Source organism: Musca domestica, unplaced genomic scaffold (assembly GCF_030504385.1).
Source record: "Musca domestica strain aabys unplaced genomic scaffold, Musca_domestica.polishedcontigs.V.1.1 12, whole genome shotgun sequence".
Lineage (NCBI taxonomy): Eukaryota > Metazoa > Arthropoda > Insecta > Diptera > Muscidae > Musca > Musca domestica.
The window spans coordinates 2,943,700-2,952,491 of NW_026712155.1; the positions used below are offsets into that span (position 1 = coordinate 2,943,700).

Below are 8,792 nucleotides of genomic sequence, written 5' to 3' on the forward strand. Positions count from 1 at the left end.
GTTGGAAAGGCAGCAGCTATTTAATTTTTTCATTTGAATGCATATTTCAGTGCAATTTATTCATTGAGAGTAAATGGTAGTGGCGGTGTGTTTCTCTCGACGTGTGTGTGTGTGTGTTTGAGCATTGCTATTTGACTTTTTCTTTCATCTCTGGGTTTTTTTTTTGCGTTTTTCGTTGTGTTTGTGCAGGAACTAAATTCGGTTAGTAAGTCACTGAAAAAAAAATAATGGTAGTGGTAGTATTTTCCATGTTTCTTTTACTGTCATGAATTTATGAATGTTTTAGAATGAATGTCCGAGGTGTACAACGCTGTGCACTTGTAATTAATTTATACAAATGGTTTGGGAATTATGATATCCTGTATTGAAATATCTATTTGAAAACTACGAAGATGTGGAATAAGAGTTTTTTAGCTAAGTCAATGATTGAAAATTGAAATGATCTGAGGTTACGCATTGTACATAATTGTACCATTGTACTATATTTAGTACTATTGATATTAAAGGATAACTGAAGCTATATTTTAAAATTTTTTTGTATTGCTCACTGATGGTTTAGTGCTGAAAAGAGGAATTTTTGGAATCTTTGCCATGTAGTGCGTAAAGGACTAAAGGATACTAATTTTTAAAACCCTGAAAGAGATGGGTATAAAAAGTACTATTCGTCCATAGATGCATATTGAACCTAGTATTCAATGTCACACTTTTACTTAGGATTATACTCTTAACAATGTTGATCTTGTTAAGGAAACTAAAATTTGCAAACTCCCAAAAAATTTTTCTAGAAACAAAAATTAGAGGATGTTTTTTTCTAATTGTTCAATCGAACACCAAATGTTCATTTTTAAGGACAACACAAGACATACACATTTCAATTTAAATTGGGGTGCCTTGGCAGCGATCTCATTGAAGTCTTTTTCAAGACTTCCTCTCATTCCTTTAAAGCATAGCAAAAATCTTCGTCGTCGTAGTTGTAGTGGTGGAAGAAGCTAGCATTTAATTTCAATCGTTACGCAAGCGGCAAAAGATTTATTACTGACCCTTAACTATTAATGTGGAGACTGCTTCCAGTAGTTGCTTCTTTGCTACCCACTTTCGCTTCTGACAATAATTCTTAGCAGCATGAATTGTGTAAGAAACCCCATTCATTGGGTACTCCCTCTCCTCTCACACGCGCATACTTAAGTGCGTGCATGCATACAATACCCGTTTGTATGTCAATGCAAGGATTTTATGATTTTTCCATAGAAATTCTATTAAGAGCCGGAGTAAACGAATGTACGAACTGAAGAATGGCTGAAAGAATGAATATTTGCAACACAAGAAAATAATTAAAACGCAATAATTGCTTCGTGTTTAAGGCAGAGGCAATTTTATGCAAAAGAAAAAAAACTGAATCTGCTTATTTCACATTTGATTTCAAGTGCAGCAAATTTATTCATTTATTGTGATGAGATCGCCAGCAAATGGGTAGGAAGTATTTTTATTTGGATTCCCATTAGAAGATTTTTGTTTTATGAACTTTTTAATCCTCACTGGCTGGTTATTTTCCTCGGCTCTTCCCATACACCTATTGACTTACTATAAATTTCACTTCAATATCGATTATTGTTTGCATTTTGCCATGACTACACTAAATATTTCTTTCGGCAAGGCTGATGTATAAATTTTCCAGAATATATGAGATAATCCTGGACAATTCTTATTTTATGTTTGTCGAACTTTGACTATATAAATCAGGGATCTCTTTTGGACAAATTATTTTAGGAATATCTTTTAGAAGATCCACCTGGAAAAATACTAATGACTGAAAATATGGTGAATTTTTTCAAGAATATTTTGAAGAGCCTCTTTACAAGTATTGTTGATCTTTAGGATTTTTTGAAAGCCTTTTACAAAAACTTGTGGATTTTTATATCCTTTGTCATATGGTTAGAGAAGGTATACAAGGTGAGATAAAAAAACTGCATCAAAGTCAAAGGCCATAATTCCTATTTTTTTTTTTAACTTTTTTTGATTGAAACCAAATATGTCGGAAATAGCATCAAATCTTAGAATAAGTTTAGATTAGATCGAATTGGTCATCTTAGGCATGAATTACGGCCAATGAAACCGTTACACTCTTCCCGAATGCGGTATTTTGGACCATTCGCTTGCTTGAGGTGATCGACACTTTGGTATTTTTTTAGTGCCAACCTCGCTTTCCAAAATACTACAGACACAATGGTCCAACGGATTGGTATCCGTTGTAAGCTGAAAATGAAGCGAAAAACCTCATTTTGTAACCATCCTTGGGTGGCGCGTGCTGAGTGCGATGGTGCTGAGTCCTCTTGGAATGTCCAAGGTCTGCATCCAAAATGTTTGCGTTCCCAAGGCTTTAATATACCCTACAGAATATTTTCGCGACAATATTTGGCATTTATTCTAATGCCACGGTCGATTAATGCGAGTGGAGAGTGACCATCGGCTTTTATTGCTGCCCACACCATCACAATGGCCGGCAATTGAGTTATGGTGACCAACCGAAGGTGCACATTTGCAGCTGACCTCTTTGGCAAGTAAATACGATCATTTTGATTAGTTACAAACTGCTGGAAATCGAATGTTTTCTCATCGGAGAAAACCAAATTCGGCACTTAATAACTTTGGGCCAAGCGAAGCAACTCTTTAGCTCTTTTGAGTCTATTTTCTTTCTGTTGCAGTGTAAGTTCTTGCACTTTTTGGAATTTCAATGGCTTTATCCCGAACTCATTTTTCAATATTTGCCGAATGGAATATTGCGGTATGTTCAGCTTACGAGCCATTTTTCGGCCATTGCGGTTTCGATCAAGTCGCTTCTTTACTTTTCGAACCATTTCTGATTATGTTGCTGTTTTCTTCCGTCCACTTCCTTGACGTTGCAGTATCACGGTAACGAGCGATGGTACGAGACAAAAAAATTTATCCACATTTAAATGCTGGAGTGCTCTAATGATAGCCATTTGTGGTTTTCCAGCCACATTCACGCTTGAATTCCATCACGAATAACTTTTTTTTCTGGAAAATTCTCACCAAAATGCTTTTGTGCGCTTGTAAACAATATAAAGAGCTGTCACTGGAATAATTTTAACAGCTGCCGGGTGAGTGGCTTAGAAATGACAGCAATCTGAAGTTGGTTGAAGTTTTTTCATCACACCCTGTATTATAATTAAATGATCGAACATTGGATAAGGGTATAAATCTGTCGGCAAAACCTACTGATACTTTATAATTTGTTTAAGAATATTTTTATGGTCCTTCTTTGAAAATGTAGTTTTTTTAGATTTTTTGAATGATCTCTTCATGAAAGTCCCGATTTTTTCAGACAAAATTTGTAGACCCCTCTTCTTATAAAAATACGATTCTTATATATAAATACTACATAAATAAATACGATATATAAATTCTTATGGTATAAATCTACTAGCAAAACCGCCGATGCCTTCTAACTCTAATTTCTCTAATTATTGCAATCTTTGAATTAAAGAAGCTTGTGTAGTCCCCTGAAAACAGTCAACTTCAATCGCAACTTTAACCTACAAAATGTCTCATATCTGAAGCTTGGAATATTTATTACAATCATTGGACTATATACAAAATGTATATGCATGCTATACGGAGATACGCACTCAAACACACAAACACACAATCAAGTGCACATTATTACCCCAAAGAAACGTACTACGTTTATAGAGATGTTCTCATAAAATTGATATTACAACATTCAATATTTTCCTCCAGCAGCAGCAGCAGTGGCAGTAGCAGCATAGTAGACAATAACAACAACATCTGATGCTTCTTCTTCATCTTCTTGTTGCCCTGCGTAAAATCTTTGAAAGGCTATCGCTTAAAATATCTTCGCTCCCTTTTTGCGTACTCTACACCAAAGGTCATGATATTAGAAATTGGACTTGGCATGGTCGAACCCCTGTTCACCGTTACAAATGGCCAGCAATGACATTTCCATTTGCCATTTGGCTATTTGGTGTTCTCAAAATGGTTTAAGGGTAATTGGTGGTGTCATTTTTAAGGGTTTTGCGGACTACAAAAATTAATTGTGGTTTACTTTGTGTTTTTTTTTTTTTGTGGCGTCTGGCGTCTTAAAACTTTTGCCCAAGACATGATAGATGTATTTGAACACCGGTGTTATTGGTTTAAGTGAATCTCTCCAAAACTTAGGTAATTACATTTCATTGTAAATTATATTGTCATTTGAAAGTGAAAAGTTTTGCGAAGAGATAGATATTCGAAACTTTTTAATCCTATTAGCAAACTTGATTTGAATAGAAGTATTTTCATTATCAATAATGGACAGGTCATTGTTTTTCATTTGTTTTATAATTGTTTCGAGGAATAGTTGTCAGAAAAGTATTTGAGGAGCTTAAGGTTTTGGAATTGCTGGAAATGTACAAAGTATGTATTGGAAGAATGGGAGTTGTAGCAATGACACCAGGTATGATAAATACTAATACGATCACTAGCAAATAAAGAAGCGTATTGAAAATAGTCGACGGTGGCCCTTTAATTCACGCAAATTAAAGAAATACACATTGCCCTAACAACAATGGGACGTTTGCATAATATTTAGTTCGATATACTAGTAGCTACATACCACAATCGCAAATTTTGTGAGGGTTGTCCAAGAATGGCGCCCAAGTAGAACTGAGCCCGTACTAAGGTTTATAAATAATATTATAATAGGTATTTTTGTATAAAATTAATGGAACGCGTGGAGACCAACAATTGATGACCGACACTCAATGGTTGTCAAAATTAGAATATTAGCGTTTTTTAACCTTTTTATATCATCTACCATACATAGTATTAAGAATATATTAAGTTTGTCATTTTTAATGGAAAGGCATCGAACTTCATCTAACTTTCGAATTGATAGACCTTTATTATGTCAGCAATTTTTTATGAGAGTGAAAATACGGATTTATCGGTTCAGATTTTCGTATAGACTCCATAATAAGAACCCATATTAAGACATTCGATATTTTAATGAGTGTGGTCACTTTTTCCAACAGAATTGTTTGGTACAGGGCATTTTAAGTTCTATATAGAGTATATGTAGATCCTCGTTTTTCTTTAGCCCACATATAATACCTTCCGATATTCAACTGCAGGCCTCATTTTTAACGGAATTAATTAAAGTTTGGTATCTAAAACTCGTAATAGATTACAACTCCTATGACGGACAATTTTTTGACATAGGACCACAGTTTCTTCTAACGCCCCCTGTAGCGGAACATCCTGATATTCCGCACATTGATGATTCCACAATGATGTTTTAATTATTGTTGGTAAAAACTCGTAAAAGGTATAAACACCTGTGCAAAGATCTATCTCAGGAGGTTTAAGTATAGTCCCCATACAACGATACCACCCACTTTATGAGATTTTGCAAGCTCGTTCGAATATGGCATTTCAAATTTTTTTTTTAAGATTTTCCCTACTCATTATAGTGGGCGGTTTCAAATATTTGGTCTTAAGAAATTTTAACCAAATGGGAAAATCTCTACGACCTATGTAAGATTTATAATTAAGTTGAAAATTTGGAACGTTTTTTTCAGAAAGGAAAAAGGAGGAGGGACCGCTATATCAAATCTTTGAGCACCATTTGAGTTTGACAAAATTGTATACTATCTTCGAGAGCTATCTTTCTCATTAGCCACCAGGATGTAGGAGGCTTTTTAAGGGTCCTGGTTACTTTTTGCGGACAAGTGTTTTCAACTTGAACTTTCATTGGCAGAATTCAGCCTCACAATATATATTTTGTGTGGGTCCAGCATTTTGGAATAGAGCCGTATTAGCTCTAAATTTTTGGCATATGAAGGGTTCCAGCATCGTTTTTTCCAATAGAACAAATATGATTATATCGGAGCCTTTCAGAAAAAGTACTACTTCGGTTTCGGTTCAAAAGTGGCTCACATCGCCACCTGGAACACTACTTCACGATATAATATCAAATAATAGTTTTTTTCCCTTCCTTTATATAAAGTACTAATAGTTCCTCCGAAACTTCTTTTTACCTGGATTTTCAGAATCAAATCTTATTTTCTTCTTCCACAAATTGAACTTCGAACAACGTATTCCGTTGTTTATTGGAAGCTTCTTCGCTTTTAAAGTCATAAAAGTGCTTCCAAAAAAAAAAAAAAATAAATAAATAAATAAAATAAAATACTGAATACGTTCGAAGTATTCATCGGAATCGTATTTTGTATTCGGCAATCAGTAGCGAATAGTACCTTTCAATTTAAGCGATTTTAGAATTTTCAAGGAAAGCTGTGTATAATATCCAAACATTTTTAAAATCCTCTCTAAAAAAACCGTTCAAAATTATGACTTGTGTAAAATATAAATTTAGTCTTGGTATTCAATTTTTGTCACATTGCCAGGCTTATGTAACCTTGAAAAAGGATATATTTAAATGTAGAATACAAAACTATTCATACCCAACAATACCCATATTATTATTGCTGCTTGGAAAATTTTGAAATCAATACTCATTTCTGCCATTACTTTCATTTTTCTTTACAACTCGCAGCGGATCAAAATACGTACACTTCATTGACTGTGTCAGATTTTATGAAAGTTTCATTTCATTTCGTTTCTCTTCGAAATGAAATAAAATATTTAAAAAAAAGAAAAATATTTCCAAAACAATTTTTGTAAGTTCAAAGTTATTTTTGAGGTGAACCGAACAAAATTTACTTTAGAAAATTTTTTTGTTTCGTTCTTTGCAGCATCACATTTCAACATTGCTACCTTTCGGAATTCCATCAACGCTCTTACAATGTATTAAATGATATCCATCTTCTTCCTGCGGCCATGGCGAAACTTTTCCAACTCAATTTGTTGCAACCACAATACTTTGGCATAGGGTATTAAAAGTGTGCTACTGGCAGTTGTGGCAATACAGCGGTCAAGAACCAAACCGAGCGAACCGACCAACCGACCGACCGACCAAACAGCCAACCAGTGCCAGTCTTCATTTCAGTCCGGCACAACAAAGGAGAGGCACGAAAGAAGCTGATAGAGCCGTGGCACTGGGGTATTTGTAACATCAATTCCGAAGAAATATTGGCAAATAAAGAACAAAAGAAATGGAGCGAATGCAAGCAAGGCTTACTGCATTGAATATCACCGTTGTTGCCCTGATAAATACGCAAGCAAATTGAAGCTGAAAGCCCGAATGCTGTTTAAATAAAGGAAATGCAATTACAAGCGACTCAGTATTTTAACAAAGGCAGAGAGGCGCGGGTTGGCGTTGGAATAAACAAATATTTAATTGTCATTGTCTGATTGTTTGTGTCGCTAGTTTGGGTTTTGAAATTTGTCATAGCCAGAGTTACCTAGAGTTACAATGCAAGGGATATTCTTTGTCCAGCTTCGAGCAAACCAAATATTATCAAATTATACCACGTTAATTGTTTGATTTTATATTTTGAAATAGATTTACCATCCATCCATCCGTTAGTTAAATATTTATACCCTACAACACTATGTGTTGGGGGTATTATAAGTTTGATTGGGCCAAAAATTATGTAACACCTCGAAATATTGGTTTCCCACATAGGAAAGTATATATGGATCTTCCTAGCTCGCCGAGCTGAGTCGATCTAGCTATGTATGTCCGTCCGTCCGTCTGTCCGTCTGTCCGTCTGTCCGTCTGTCCATGTTAATTTGTAATCACTCTACAGGTCGCAATTATGGCCCGATCTTCACGAAATTTAGAATGTAGGTGGGGCTTGGACCAGAATAGAACCCTATTGCTTTTGGAGATGATCGCCAAATGTTTAGGGGTTGAAATGGACCAAATACTGAAAAAATGTCGGATTTTGCAGTAGCTATACAGGTCGCAATTTTAGACCAATCGACGCGAAATTTCGCATGTAGATAGAGTTTAGGGCGGGGAAGAAGCCTACTAATTTGGGTGGTCATCGGATAATATTTAGCGGGTAAAATATACCATATCTTTTGTGTTGAAAAAATCAAAATTTTTCATTAAACCGTGAATATTCTAAATCCCGGCGAAGTCACAAAGCCATCACAAGGTTACTTCTGACCTTTACATTGATGTTAACATCCAACAAATCGGATATATAGCAAAATATGTGCGATATATATGTCTATCAAAGGAGATATGCTTGAAAGATCTCTTATATGTCGAGAACGGCTGAACTGATTTCGACAGTTCTCATTAATTCAGAATGGCCTCTTGGCAGGAAAGAAAAAATGTCTAAAAAAATCGCATAAAAATATCTCTCTAAAGATGAAAATATTGATTTTGTAAAATTTTCTCATATTTTTTCAATTTTGTCATATTTTTGGCATATTTTCATTTTGAATTAAACATTTGGTAATATTTCTACAGCTAACAAAACTAAGTAGTTAGGATATCAGGATATTATATACAGATCTTATTTATGGCCCGATCCTTACGAAATTTTGCATGGGGTAAGATGAGGGTCAGAATAGAAGTCTACTCTTTTTGGAGATGATCGCCATATATTTAGGGGTTGAAATGGACCCAAAAAACTGCAAAATTGTCAGCAGGTCGTAATTATCGCCGATCCTCACGCACATTTGAATGGGGGTTACCGCACATTGCAAAAGCCAAGCAGTTTTGGATGGCCATCCAAAAATATTCAATGTGTGAAGGAGTTTGCCAACTTTTGTAGACAAAATACGAAAATGTCCATTCCAGTGACTTTTTGGAGAATTCACAAATACAGGAAAGACGCACTTCCGACTATTTCGTTAATGTT

At 35.0% G+C, this 8,792-nt stretch overlaps 1 long non-coding RNA gene across 1 annotated transcript; it reads left to right on the plus strand.

Annotated features, from left to right (window-relative positions):
- The first annotated feature begins 6,598 nt into the window (after positions 1-6,598).
- Positions 6,599-7,493, plus strand: LOC109614111 (uncharacterized). Its single transcript, XR_002195370.2, has 2 exons — positions 6,599-6,692; positions 6,768-7,493. It is a non-coding gene; the product is annotated as an uncharacterized LOC109614111 (long non-coding RNA).
- Positions 7,494-8,792: the final 1,299 nt, after the last annotated feature.